Raw genomic sequence first — 6,253 nt, forward strand, 5'->3', positions numbered from 1 at the left:
CCTATATCGTACTAAAATATTATATAATCGGTTAAATTTGGAATAAGTTATATTGTATACTATATTTATAATCCGGGAAAGTGGTGATTGATCCTCATAACTTTGTGCAATCACCACTTCCCCGATTTATAATCAAAGTATAATGAGAAGCATATTGTTCATTACCCATTTTTTGCAATTTATGGGTTGTTATGTACTTTGTCTATTTTTTTATTTTATTTTAAAATAATGCTTAAAACCAAAGGAATTAATAAAATAGGGTTAAGTTGAAACTTATTTCCCAAAATGGGATAAGATATGTCCTGTTTATTTGTTAATTTATTTTATTTGAAATATTAGTTTTTAAATATAGTCTTATGTCTGTCTGTGTGTTTATTATGAAGAGAATAGGAAAATCACTTTCTAATAATAGCAACAATTTTTTTTAATGTGTTGAATAAGATCCTATATATCGTCGATTTAAACCCTTGTCTGTTTTCCCTCTATACATTTGTCTTTTGCATTTTATTATTGCATTTAATAGTCTAGTTAGTTTAATTAACGTCATGATATTTGGATTGTGTTTTCACTTTTGAGTTTGAGATTGACATATACTTAGATCGTTAATCTTCTGGTGATCGGATTATATGTCTGCTATAAAATTCGTAAGACTATATATGACATAGTTAAAGACACAACATAAAGATCTTGAGTCTTTACCGAAACATATTTTTTTCCACTTCTGTTTAGTTATCTTTGCACATTATTTCGGTTATAATCGGGTTTTGCTTTTATTTAGTTTTTTAATTGTATAGTACTATGATCGATTTAGTTCAATAACGAATTTATAGGACCCGAGAAGCACGATATGACTAAAATAGCTTAATTAATTACATAAGCTAGATATGTAATTGTTAGAACCATATTTGATGTTGATGATGTCAAAAGTCAAGTTAATCTCATTTTTTATAAATTGTCCCTAGCTAGGTAATTCTTTCATATATACTCCCTTACTTCCAAACCAACGGTTACATTTGATTTTATTACGCTTGTCGAGACGTGTTTTGCAACGTGAATATCTTTAATTACACATTATTAAAAATTATAAAAACTTGATATTCTTATAGCATTCACGACGATGAATCAAACAAGATCTCGCATGACTATATTTTCTCTTATACATTACTAATAATACAAAAGATTCTCTACAATCATGAATAGTACCAAAAAAGTCAAATGTAACATTTGGTTTGAATGGGAGGGAGTATAAATCAGAATAATCCTCAATAATACTAATAACAATCAGGGACAGACACAAGAATTTTGATTTGGGGTGACACAACAACTTGGAAAAATTACGCATGGATGTTAGAAAGGGTGTGGACCAATTAGTTAATGTTAAAGACACGGATACATGTGGAGGTCATGATTTGGTTTACAAGTTCAAGTATTTTTTTTATTCGACCTTTTAAGATTGAGGAGATTGTTGCGGCTTAGGAGTCGGTCTAGTCGGACGAGGTGGCTAGGTCTCATTCCCGCTTCTCAGATGGCAATTGAGGTGGTCGAGACTCGAGACGTTGGATGTGGAGGATTTAGAGTATGTAGAAGGTGAGGGATGAGAGTGGTAGGTCTTTTTTTAAGGAGAGAGTGGTAGGTCATGACGGACTTGTTATGAGTAAAATTATTACGATAACAATAATAATATGAACAATAATAATAGTGACGAAGATGAGGACGAGGACGAGGACGACGATAATACTAATGGTTGTGGGGTTAGTATTAGGAAGTTGGCTAGGCTGCCATGTCAGCATATATTTCATGATGAATGCATATTTAAGTGGCTACGTACAAGTCATTTGTGTCCTCTTCCTTGATATGCAGAGACGTAGCTAGGATAGAATTATAGGTGGACCAATTTTCAAATTATTTTGCCTAAGTTCTTATTGTTGTTGACATACATGCTTTCAAGTAAAACGTTATATATTAATTTTGCGAACCAAAATATCTACCCTTAAAATGAACTAGCATTAAATGTTTAAATAAGTATAAATGTATGATTTTTTTTGGTGCATATGAGGGGCGAGCCCCATAGAAAAAATAACTAATTGGTTATTACATGGGGAATAGCCATCCCAAGAATATCCTTGCGTAAAATTTCACGAAGTGTAGACGATGGAATATCAATATAAGGGTGTTTGTTGATAGGTTAGTATAAATGTATGATGAAATATAATTTTGTCATCGTTTTGAAATATTAAACTAAATGTTACGAAGGATTATAAGGGTGTTTGTTGATAGGTTAGTAGTTAATTTGACTTGACGTTTAAATTGGGATTGATCGAGTTCACAGGGTAGTTAGGGATTCTATGAGTCAGGATGTCATCGATTGGGGTTCTAGGATTTTATTCGATACATTAAAAGATTTTTTTTATTATTATTAGAAATTGATTTTTATACTATTAAAAGAGGCATTCTTCCCTTTATAGTAAACACACACACAAAAGGGACATATATGATATATCATTTCATTTATCTCCTTACTACATTCAGTGATTTAGAGAAGGGAGACATAAGGCTTTTTTTAAAATAAAACTAATGCTTAAAATTAAACAAATTAACAAAAAGGACAAATTTTATCCCATTTATCCTATTTTGGGTAATAAATTTTCAGTTAACCCTATTTTATTACTCCTTCCGTCCGATCATTTGCTTACCTTTACTTTTGGCATAAAGACCAAGGAAAAAGGAGAGGCCAATTATTAGATTATAAATAGACCAAATTAAGTATGCAGGATCAAATTGTCAGTCAAAGACATTCCCGAAATAGAAAGGTAAACAATTGACTAAGACACCTCAAAATGGAATGGATGAAAAATGACCGGAACAGAGGGAGTAATTCCTTTGATTTTAAGCATTATTCAGACACAAGTACATAACATCCCATAATTAGTAAAAATGGGTAGCAATCTTTCTAGATAAGGTAATGAACAATATGTTTCTCATTATATTTTAATATTAAAATAGAATATAATAACTAGATTTGGAATTTAGCCGATTCCATACTATATTACTATGATATAGGAGATATATGGTCAATTACATAATATTATCCTATTTTTAAAACACATTGATTTTCATAATTCATGAGGGTTAAAATACGGCATTTGTGAGGGTTAAATTAACTAACTTTTAAAAACTAATTTTTTTTTATATAAACGAGTTGTAGTATAATAGTAAGTTGTAATGTACTGGTTATAGTGTTAGTAGAATTATTAAAAAAAAAAAATTACTATTCAAAGAACTTTTAGATTAAGTTATTTTTGTGTGAACCTATTTTTATTATTAAAAATAATGAGAGCTAACTATTATGCAATAACATAATTTAATATAGGGTCAGTACTCTGTTATTATAAAGCGCATATTGACCTTATAACGGAAACATATATAAACAGTATACGATACATCTAGAAGGACGATTTACAAACAATTAAAAATATTATTTACCCCTATATTCTTTTTTTCTTTTATTTTTAATAGGGAAAAATAGAATTATTGATTCTTACTCGTTATCCTTCATTAAGAACAACCCATATTAATAAGGATTAGTTAACTTAAAAAAAAGGACAATTTATTTTAGAAAAAAACAAATAAAATTGAAACCTGATCAACTCCAACCACTAACTTGAAAAAGAACAAATTAGTATACTACGGGTATTGAAATTAAGCGTGATTAATGAAGCAGCCAGCAATATTAAGCCTATTTTTAGTTGGCATTTGATTAGATTGTAATATTTTTTCGGTGGATGCAATCATTAGTCAATAAACTAAAAGTCATAATTTTAATGTGGGCCAACCATATTTGTCAATCAATTGAGCGGAAAAATTTTGAGCAACTCTTATTCTTTTAGTTTAGTGGGGATGGATAATATAATGCATTCAGAATGCATGATATTATCCAAATATTGTTCATCTAGTGTAAGAGTGTAGCCTATATAAATAAGTACGTGTATGAGTCTCATTCTACCAAGCAAAAGTAGCATTCATAAATCCAATCCTTTAGACTCTAAATCACCTAGTATTACTCAACTAACGTAAAATTTTTGTTGTTCAAATGGTTGTTGCATCTTCCCCACTTGACTATTTGAAGCCAAAACTAGCATATATTCTCTTCGCTTTTCCTCCCTCTCAGGTACCGTGTACAAAGCATCTTAAGACGGTTTGACACAAATATTTACCTAAAATCACTTGTTAATTGGTCAAAATAAACTATTAAAGTATTTCATTTGTTTCAATCATTTGTTAATTACCATTGACTAAAATACCATTACAAAAGCTAAACAAATGAATGAGGGGAGGGAGTATTTTTTTAGTAGACCTGGTAAACCGAAAATCGTGTATTATAATACAGTTCAATTTGAGCCGTTCGGAATGTCATACCAGAACACGTTTCTTTTTCTCCGGTTTTTCTACCACGTGTTCGATTTCATTTCAGTAGTTAACCTATTTGATTTCAGCCCCAAATAACGAGTATTAATCCATTTTTCACGATTATCCGAGGTTCGGCGAATGCTGGTTTATTGCATACCGGCACTTCCAAATGTACTCCATTGCTCCTTAAATTTTGTTTGGTCGCTTTTCCTAATTCGAGGTACCTTCTGTGTGATTTCCAGCAAATTCATGATATTCGCAATGTGTTTTCAACTTCGAGTTTGAAATTGACTTGTACTTGATTGTTCATCGTGATCGAACAGTATACATACTATAAGGATTTGTAAGATTGTGGCATTGATATAAAACACAACACAAAGATCTTGAGTCTATACCTAATCATAGAGGCCAGCTCAGACTTTGTATAAGTGATGTGTGTTGCTTGGCTAAACCGTTTGATTTTACAGGGTTTTCTCATGTTAAGCGAGAGAGAAATACGGTTATACACTTTGTTGCTAGATTATGTTCGTGAAGTGGTTAAGAATTGGTGTTTGTAAATAACTTCCTACAATTCGTTCTAAGTTTGGTGGAGTTGGTAATCTAATAATATGCCCTCGTTTAATCTCAAAAAAAAAACAATTGAATTCCTATTACTAATTAGAGTTTTGTGAATATGGAAATGTGGGTTTTTAAAGTTTCTTTATTTATTGGATCGTAAAATTTAAGAAAATTAGGAATAGGTATCCCGTATCATTATTTTGCGAGTACTTCATCTGTTTCGTACTTCGGTGCAAGGTATGAATGAAAAACACAAATTCTCGTTTGAAACAGGCATATATGCCTTAACCTTAAGGCGGGTCAAGTAGAATGAAGAAAAAAAAGACCAACTGAATGAAAAACACAAATTATTCATGAATATATTGGCCATCACGATTTATTTAATCATCAATACAACAACAAAAAAACGACGACGAGTAGTTCATTAGAGGGTGAAATACATCAATAAACACCCACTTAGGTTGAACTCGAAGTCAAAATTCTAAAAAAAAAAGTGATAGAGAAATTATGGCCCATCATTATTTAATACGTCATTTTACACGGGGACTGAAGTATTGTCCTCATCACTTGTGATCTGCATATGTTTTAACAAATTGTTAGTGCAAGTATTTGATTTAGACCATACATTATGAAAAATATTTATCACAAAATCTAGTGTAAATGTAAAGTGTTAATTGGTTTAAAACCATATATAAATCGATAACAATATGGAAAATGAGATAGCATTATGCATGACCGACTCTTTTCACATATCACATACGGAGTATAATATACATGAACCTTTAGGCGAATTGATCTTGGTGACAGTGACTTTCATTCCGATGATTACTACAAACTACTCTCTCTCTCTCTATCTCCGTTTTGTTCATCTGTTCAACTTTTTCTAATTTTTGTACGGGGTATTTTAATTAAAGTTAAATAAATTATTGAGATGAAATGACTACTTTAATGAGGTTATTTTGACCAACTAGTTTTGTGATTTTACGTAAATGTTTGTGTCAAATCGCCTTTAAAGTATTCGTTCAAGGTACCTGAGAGGGAGGGAGAGCGATGAGAATAAAAATGGTTGGCTTCAAGTTGTCGAGTGGGCAAGAGGTGGCCATTTGAACAACAAATTAAAGATTTTACGGTAGTCGAAAATTATATGAATTTTAGTTTTGAATTACTTGATACTGTGAGTCTAACATTTGTGCATATTTATATAGGCTACATTCTTATATTAATATAGTAAGGGATTAATATTAGGATAATATCTTGCATTTTGAATGCATGATACTATCCATAAATC

This window comes from Silene latifolia, chromosome 10, assembly GCF_048544455.1.
Source record: "Silene latifolia isolate original U9 population chromosome 10, ASM4854445v1, whole genome shotgun sequence".
Classification (NCBI taxonomy): Eukaryota; Viridiplantae; Streptophyta; class Magnoliopsida; order Caryophyllales; family Caryophyllaceae; genus Silene; species Silene latifolia.